The sequence below is a fragment of the Desmodus rotundus genome, chromosome 4 (genome assembly GCF_022682495.2).
Source record: "Desmodus rotundus isolate HL8 chromosome 4, HLdesRot8A.1, whole genome shotgun sequence".
Taxonomy (NCBI): Eukaryota; Metazoa; Chordata; class Mammalia; order Chiroptera; family Phyllostomidae; genus Desmodus; species Desmodus rotundus.
This window is the reverse complement of record NC_071390.1, coordinates 133100396-133109881: the sequence shown is the minus strand read 5'-3', so window position 1 is coordinate 133109881 and position 9486 is coordinate 133100396. Positions and strand designations below refer to the sequence as shown.

The 9486-nt window shown below is 34.1% G+C and overlaps 1 pseudogene; it reads right to left on the bottom strand.

Annotated features, from left to right (window-relative positions):
- Positions 1-7955: 7955 nt before the first annotated feature.
- On the bottom strand, positions 7956-8051 carry LOC112296446 (small nucleolar RNA U3; annotated as a pseudogene).
- Between the last annotated feature and the right edge of the window lie 1435 nt (positions 8052-9486).

The window sequence follows — 9486 nt, the reverse complement described above, 5'->3', positions numbered from 1 at the left end:
CAGGTGTCAGAGCAACATCAGGTGAGTATATAGACTTTTGCTTCCAGTCACGCTTCCATTCCACTTATATTTCTCAGGTGGTACCTCTCAATAAACCTGTTGCAGTCTTAATCCACCTCAGCAACTGCTTCCTGGAGGACTCAAAATGACAACTGTCTTTTTCGGTCTCCTCCTCCACGCTATCAAGCATAACCACCCCCCTAATTTTTACTACCCTCTGAAGTTTCCTTCATTGAACCTGATATCAATGGAATTATACACTATATAGTCTTTTGTAACTGGCTTATTTTGCTAAATACATTGTTTGTGAGATTCACCTTTCTTCTTATAGTTGTAGACTATTCGTTATTGTGCTTTAGTTTTTTATTGTATGAATATACCATGATTTATGTATCCATCCTCTTGTAGATGGACAACAGGTGTTTCCAATTTGAGGTTATTATAAATAGAGCTGCCATAAATGTTGTACCTGTCTTTTGGTGAACATTTGAGTCACACCTTTTGCTTGGGTTTATCCCTAGGATTCTAAGTGCTTGGTCACATGGGATGCCTATGCTCAGTTTTGGTTGATTTTGCCAAACAAATTGGCTAAGTTATTTTATGAATTTATATTCCCTACTCCAAAGTCATAAAGATATTCCTCTATGTTTTCTTCCACAAGCTTTATTGTTACAGCTTTAACATTTAGCTTTTGAATTCATTTTTGTGTACAGAGTCATGATTTACTTGTTTATGTGAATATTCAGTTTACCCACCACCATTTATTTAAAAAGCCATCTTTTCTGCCATGCAATGAACAGTCATCTTTATCATAAAAGAGATGATAATTTCTTTACCCTCAATTTAGTTCCATTGGTCTATTTCTTTTTTCTTGTGTTATTACCATATTTTCCTAATTTCTAGAGCTTTCTAATGTATCTTCATATCTAGCTTCCAGTTTTGTTCTTCTCCAAGAATTCTTTGGATATTCTTGGGCCTTTTTATTTTTATGTAAATTTTATAATCATCTTATTGATTCTCACTTAGTTTAATTATATTAAATCTGGGAAACAATTACACAATTAACATTTTTACAATGCTGAATTTTCCAAACCATAAGTATGGTGTAGACTTCCATGTATTAAATCCTCTTTGATTCTTCTTAGTGGCATTTTGAATGTTGTGGGGTTTTTTTTGGTGTGGAGGTCTTTCTTTTTACATTTTTTACAATTTTAATGATGTATAATTTCACATAAATAAGCCACACATATTGAAAGTGTCTATTTGGTGAATTTTGACATATGTATGCATCTGGGAAAACATCACTATAGTCAAGATAATGAACGTCTACAGGACCAAAGGTTCCTTCTGGCCCTTGTAATCCATCCTTCCCTCCACTTTCATCCCAGACAACCACCCATCTGTCATTAGAGGTTAGTTTTATAGAGAGAAGTATGTATAAATAGACTTAAAGTAGTTTACATTCTTTTGTGTATGACTTATTTCACTCAGCAGAATAATTTTTGAAATTCATCCATGTTATTGTATGTTGCCAGGTTTTCCTTTTTATTGCCAAAGTAGTATTCCATTGTGTAATCAAGGAATATTTGTTTAGTCCATTTGTGACAGTGCTCTTCAATTTTAAGAAAAGTCAAGAAACAGAAGCCAAATATCACCTTTTTCCTGCAGTTTGGTCCACATTTTATACTATTTTGAAAGTATGCTTTGGGTTTCTGGAAAATAAATAAATATTTTTTCCCCAAAGGATATATTCCTTTTCAAAGAAAAGGAATGTCAAAAAAAAAAACCCCACTTTATTCTGTTATATTTAACTAGTAGTCCAGCCAGTACTTTTGAGGCTTTCAGTTTATACTGAGCCTTTCAGGTAAAAATTTGTGATACTTCTTCTGCACTTCAGGTGCTTTAGGATTTTGTGAATCCTACAGTACCAATTTCACTCAACAATGAATAATTCCTTCAGCTCAAGCATTATCTACTAAAAGAGACAGTGTTGTACTGAGTTTAATGTGATAGTTTTGAAGTTACACAGGCCTAAGTTAAAATGTTAGCTCTCCCACACACCTATTGCATAATAATTGAGAAATTGCTTAATTTCCCTGTATCCTAATTTCTCTTTCTGTATGCTGCTGATGAAAATACTTACCTCACAGTGATATGATAAGTTTAAATGAGATAATACAGACATAACAATTGGTGTACAGTTATTGCTGAATAAACAACAATTAAGATTATTATTCTAGATATAGGTGTTTGATAGACTCAAATTAGGATATTAATTGTCATAAAGTAATTGCAAAATTCTACATTTCATAATCCTTGGTTAGAAATAGAATCTATATGTACCTCTCCCCATACAAGTAAAATTATTTTACTGGAGAAACAACAACAAAAATGATTAGAAATGCGTCCTATGTCCTATGACCGATATCGGAGCTTACTGGCAGTAAAGTTTTGCTCATGGAAGTCTATGCCAGCTGGTGCATGTTATCTTTTGTCCTGTCTACACCCTGACCTTTCAGCTTTATAACTTCCAAATGTTTATTGTACGAGAACTGCCCTTTTAAAATTGACACAGTGATTAAATTTTAAAATGAGAGCCGAGACTCTTCTCCAATAAATAGGCTGGATCTGAGCATACATCTGTCCAGCAAAAATCTTCTAAGCAAGCAGACACACATTTCTTTGCTTGTATTGAAAAAGTAAAGGTGACATTTATACCATTCAATAATTTTTCTCTCCATCTGTTTATTCAATGGTGAGATTTAAGCTGGCAAATGCTGCACACACATTGATACTGCTCCTAGGCTATCTTTCAAATATTCAGCTATTAAATGGATATATCCAGAGTCTTGATGACATAAATTTCTTATAAATTTCAGTTTCAAAAAAGTGCCCCTTCAAAAAGAGAAGAATCATGATGGCAGAACCTCCTGTACTGCAGCCATTTATCTCGCTCAGGCTTCCCAGTTTCCAGGAATCTAACGTGTTGTTCTAACTACTTTCCTCACTTCCAAATCATTTACATAACTTTCTTCACATTAGAGTAGAGATGAAAATGATTTTTCTCAGTAACTACAGGGCAAAAATCCCCAAAGCATAATAGAATACCCATATTATCTCCATCTTTATGCTGTTCAAAGAGCACAGAGATTTAGAGGACTCACTTCTATAGCAATACAGTATTTTATTCAAATATAATTGAAATCAAGTTAGATGTAGACCAGACACAGGGATTTTAATTTTTCCTCTTCCTTACCTTGCTTTCCTCTATGTAAATTCTAGTCACAGTGGCCTTCTTGTTTCTTGAACATGCCAGGGTAGATTGTGACTGGTTTTTAGGACACTTATCATCAGCTGATCCCTCTCCTTGGAATAGTTTTTCCATATTTTTATACAATTGACTTTCTCAATTCAGAGATCACCTCCTCAAGAGCCTTTTCCTGATCATTACTCTTAACCCAGTACCCTGGTTTATTTTTCCTCAGAGCACCTAACAGTGCACTTACAGATGCTCCTTGACTTACAGGAGGGTTATATCCTGATAAACCCATTGTAAGTTAAAGATGCGGTAAGTTGAAAATGCATTCAACATGCTGAACATCATAGCTTAGCCCAGCCTACCTTAAAGCTGCCCAGAGCATTTACATTAGCCTACAATGGGCAATTACCTTGATTTCATCTGAAGAAAGAGTAACTGCCTTTCTTTTCTCACCAGAAGCAGGAGACACAGATGAGCAGTTTACAGAGGTGATGGGATGTGAAAACATAATATTCAAAAAATGCTGGCAACACAGGGCACTGCAGCCTATTGGCTGTTTACCCCAGTGGTCTCGGCCCTGAATGGGCGCTGCACTGGCTGCCTCTGCCCAACATCACAGGAGTATCATACCCCATGTCCACCACTGGAAAAGATCAAAATTCAAATTTGGAAGCATGGTTTCTAGAGAATGTCTATCAGTTCCACACCATTGTAGAGTTGAAAAATTGTAAGTCTGAACCATCATAAGTCAGGACTGTCTGTATTTTATTTTATTTTTTAATAAAAACATTCTCTCTCTACTAGCATGTACTCAGCTTGATAGAAGGGGCTTCTATTTTCATTATTTCCCTTTATGTAAAGAAGTGCTTGTAATATAGTAGGTGCTCAGTAAATACTTGATGAATAGGTAAATGAATGAATTTCATTTGCCAACCAGACTTCAGGGTTCTCCTAAGCTTTCTTTATTGAAGTTTAATTTTAACATCTTTTGTTTTAAGGGGTGGTCTAAGCTAATTACTTTAAATCATGGTGACCACAGTTAATTCATCTGTGTTCTGCTTTTCAGGTAAATAAAAGGTGTTTTTTTTGTTGTTTTATTGTTTATTTTTAAATTTCCAAAGCCTACCTCTTACTCATGTGTGAGGAAAAGAACATTGACATCACTGGGTGAAATAAATGTGACTCTGTTCACTCTCTAATTGTTCTAATGGCCTCTCTCCTGTGGGAGACAACATGCTTATTGCATCTACACATGTCAATTGACTCAAGCATTTACATGTTTGAGTAAAAGTAATAATTATTTTTTATCATTTAGGAATCTATAAAAATCCTGAGAAGATTGGAAGGTCTCAGCACTTTGTAAATGTTTCTTGTTATCAAAGCCCGACACCATTTGGGTGAGTTAAGAGAGGACACCGATTGCTAAAAGCGAAGAGGTGTAAGGAGCCTCAGAATCGTCTAGTCCAACTACTCTGTCAGTGTTTTCATCTTCTGTGTAAGAGTTCTTCCAAGGGATTGTCTTGTGAGACGATGCCTGGCCGCCTTTATTAGGATTGATGCTGTTAGATAGTAAATTCTATTTTTGAACAGTTTTGATTGTAAAAAATGTCTTATGTTAAATGGTTAAATGTTTTTCTGAGGAGTCCTTCAATTGATTACATTTATATTACATGGCACATACTGAGCAATTTTATTTCTACTTACCAAAATAATTTTCCTTGAATATTCCTATTGTGAAAACAATAAAGGCTTATTATAAAAATTCAAATAATATAAAAAGATACAAAATAAAAACTATCTCTTCCTCACCCCATCTTAGTCCTACTCATCAGAAGTAACCACTATCAAAGTTTTCTTGTTGATTCTTTAAGAAAATTCTCACTTAAATAATATATATCTACTGATACAGATAGAAATTATGTAGGTTTTAAACTACAAGTTAGGGTGTAAAATGTACACCAATCTTTTTATTTTACAACTGAGTCCTATTACCCATGAAAATATACAGATCTACTTCATTCATTTTATTAGTTGCAGAGTATTCCATTGGAAAAATACCAATTGATAAGTTTCCATCTATATGTAAAATATGTGCAGGATCAATTTTTCAGAAAGGATTTGTTGGATCATTTTTAAATTTATTTCCAAGCAAGAATTTTGCTCTTTTTAGAAACAATTAAGTAGTACTGTATTCTGAAATGATATAACACAATTACTTTTTTTTCAAGTTTCATAGCAAGTCTTCTCTCTATGACAGAAGAATGAAATAAGCATGTTGTACCTGAGATGCAAACTTCTTTCATTTTTAGAGAAACAAGATGACATTGTCAGCATTGAAATGATTAGTACCATTAAGCTTAGTGAATGAGTGAGATTTACATGTAATATTGGAAAAAATAGCATGTTTTTACAGTAAAATTATAAAAGAGTCATTGTTTGAGAAGTCACTGGTATTTTATTTTATTCGATTTCAAGATAAACTTCTAAAAATGCATCCACTTTTATAATTCTACAATAAAAAACTTCTTTTTAATTTTAAATAACTTTAAAAGTTTCAAATACAGTCTAGAGAGCTCAAACATAGCTTTTCCGTTTTCCCCTTATGTCGCTTTCAGTTCCACAATCCAGGTAGGGTCCCACATAACATTCCTTGTGTCCCCGTGAGTCTTCTCCAAGCTGGGACAGTTCCTTGGTCTTCCCCTGTCATTCACAATTTGGCGCTTTGCATGACTACTGATCAGCTGTTTTGTAGAATGTCTTTTAATTTGGTTTTGCCTGCTATTTTCTCATAATGAGAATGAGATTATGTACATATTTTGGCCACAAAACTGCGTAAGTGATGTGTCCTTTTCACTGCATTATAACAAGGGGAAATTATTTTCATAGACATTAAAACATGTGGTGTCAACTTCGATCACATGGCTGAGGTGGTGGTCACTAGGTTTCTGCAGTGTAAGTTTATGATTTGCTCTTTGTAACTGATAAGTATCTTCAGGGAGATGTTTTGAGTTTATGTAAATGTTCTGTTTCTTCTCAAACTTTTACCCACTGCATTTTTCACCCACCATGGATCTTGCTTGCAGCAATTATGATTATGATATTTATTTACCTAATGATCATTTTGTATTTCCTTCAGTGTTTCTATATTTATTAAATTAGAATTCTTGTGTAAAAAAAAGCTGCTACTTCATTTATTTATCTACTCAATCAGTCATTTATATCAATATGAACTCATGGATATTTACTGTATTTTTCAAACTATAAGACGCATCCCACCCCAAATTGGGGGGGGGGGAGTGGGGTGTGTCTTATAGTCCAAATGTGGCTTACCTGGCTCACTTGGGGGTGGGGGAGAGTGGCGGTGGAGTGGGGGTTTTTTTTCCACTATTTTCCTTCTCTAAAACCTAGGTGTGTCTTATGGTCCCGTGCATCTTATAGTCCAAAAAATATGGTATTTTATTCTACAGGTTATAATCAAATACTATCATTATTTATTTTGTTCCTCGAATTAGTCCAAATTTGGCTATTGGGAGCATAACAAAATATCAAAGATTGGGTGATTTAAACAACAGAAATCAATTTCTTACAATTCTGGAGGTTGGAAGTCCGATGTCAAAGTGTAGGCAGTTTTTCCCAAGAACTCTCCCCTTGTCTAGCAGATGGTTGTCTTCTCCCTGTGTCCTCAGTGGCCTTTTTTCTGTGCATGCACATCCCTGTGTCTCTCTCCTCATCAGGACACTAGTCCTAGGCTCCCACTTTTATGACCTCACTTAACCTGAATTACCTCCATAAAGGTCCTATCTCCAAATACTGTCTAATTGGGAGTTAGAACTTCAACACATGAGTTCCATGCATGATAGCACTTATTTGTTTTCAAGGGTCTTTGATGAGCAATCAAAGTTGAGCACTCTCATAATGAGGTTGTAGCCTCTCCTTCTTTACTGGCAATCTGTTTCTACTAAGCCTGTCTTGTTTTCCTGACTCCTTGTTCTGCTTTCTCTCTCCACTTCTCCATAGTATGAAAGGGCAATGATAACACTCTCACACCCTTCTCTCTCTTCAGACATTTTTATTGCAAGCAGAGTCATTCTTTGAGTCCTTCAGGCTCTGCTGGTTATAGGGAGCCTGCATGTGAAAAATTAAAAGGTGTTGATATCTTCTCAGAAAGCTTTCTTGATTTGGTACAAATTTCATTGGATTCAGCAGTTCTCAGTCATAAATTGTGGTTTTGCTGTGCCTTCCTATTTTTATTGTAGATGGAGTTTTCTCCTCTGATTGCCATTGTCTTTGTTGTTTTTAGTTGTCTTTAAGAAGAGTGGGGTGAGATGCCTTTATTTGGCCATTATATTTAATTACAGATGAACTATGTTATTCATTGTTATCTTTAATGTTATGGAAGTTCTAAAGAGATAACTGTGTATATTAATGGAGATTATATACTAATACATTTAAAAATTTTCTAAATATTGGTGTTAAACATAATAATAAATAAAATAAGAACTACCAACATTGATTGAACTCTTATTCTATGCCAGGTATTTTGCTAAGTATCCATAAAGAAAACCTAATTTACTCTTATAACCACCCTAAAACAGATAAAACAGTATTATATTTTACAAATGGGAATACTTGTTCAAGGCCACCAATGTGATAAATGTTAGAACTGAATATTAAACAAGGTTTACCTACCTAAATCACATACTCTCAACCCAATGTTGTAGAGATTATCTTCATATTAAGAGGAACTTCCCTAGTAACAAACTATAGAAGTGATCCTTGAAAGTATAGTCTTATAGAAATTATCTCTGGAAGAAAAAAAATACAAGCCACAAAAGAAATAAGTACAGAAGAAACAACATTAGCAACTGAACATACCTCAATATTTTATAATACTATCTTCTTAACTGATTATTCTATTTCAAATAATATCACTACAATATATGTTAACTCATTTTATAAACATGCTCATAAAACATTGAATAAAAGAAACATATATGTCATGTCACTATATAATTTTTCACTTGTAAAAGTAACATATCGACTCTACTGTGAGTAGCCTGTTTGTTTCATACTTATTTACTTCTTTATACAGGAAATGAAACCCTGGCTCTAGTTACTATACACTAATATGGCCAACACAGACTGATACAGTTTTCTCTCATGCCCAAATATCTATTAACATGGAGAAAATCTGGATTATCTGGTACTGAATGTGCAAAAATGAGTTGAGCTTTCTGTGCTGGGTGATTGAATGCATCCTTGGATCAGCCTATCGAGCTCTAATTGAACTACAAATCCAATGGTAATTGGAATAAAACTCTAGTCCAAAACAAAAATATTCTAAGCTTTAGTTAATGGAGGTGAGTGAAGACCTCTGCTGATATTAATGGCATCCTTTGACTAAGATCTAAAACTATGGCATTGTAGTATTTAAAATGAACAGTTATATAATAAGTAAGCAGTAGCCACTTTGTGCTCAATGAATGAGACTAGAAAAATAAAAGGTAACATTAGAATATTTTAAAATACCTTAAGTCCTCATCTCTATTTTATGTTCTTTAAGGCTATATAGTTCTTCACATGTATTAATGCATTATTAATTACATAGTAGTTGCTAACTATTTATTATATTTGTATGTATGAATGGTTGGTCTTTGGAGGAAGTAGATTAGTACATGAGGTATATAATAGATTCCATTCATTATAAAAACTATATTAGTTGATATGAGGTGTGTTTACAAATTAAGAGGATGTATACTACTAGTTAGTGCTGAAATTGTTACTTGTCAACATTTTCATCTGTTATTTTGAATGAGCTCATTGGGTTAGAGTTACCAAAATTGGTTAAGCCACAGGCAGATTCACTTAATGTTGTCACCTGGACAAGGTTTGAAAGCTGTGAAGTTTATTTCTGAAATATTTTTAGAGTGTTATTATTGAAGGTATTTACATTTACTGAAAAAGAACCAACTAAATGGGAAAACATATTTGCCAATGATACCTCAGACAAGGGTTTAATCTCCAAAATATATAAAGAACTCACATGACTCTACTCCAGGAAGACAAAAAAACACAATTAAAAATGGGCAAAAGACTTGAACAGACACTTCTCCAAGGAAGACATACAGAGGGCCCAGAGACATATGAAAAGATGCTCAGCATCACTAGCCATCAGAGAGATGCAAATTAAAACCACAATGAGATACCACTTCACACCAGTCAGAATG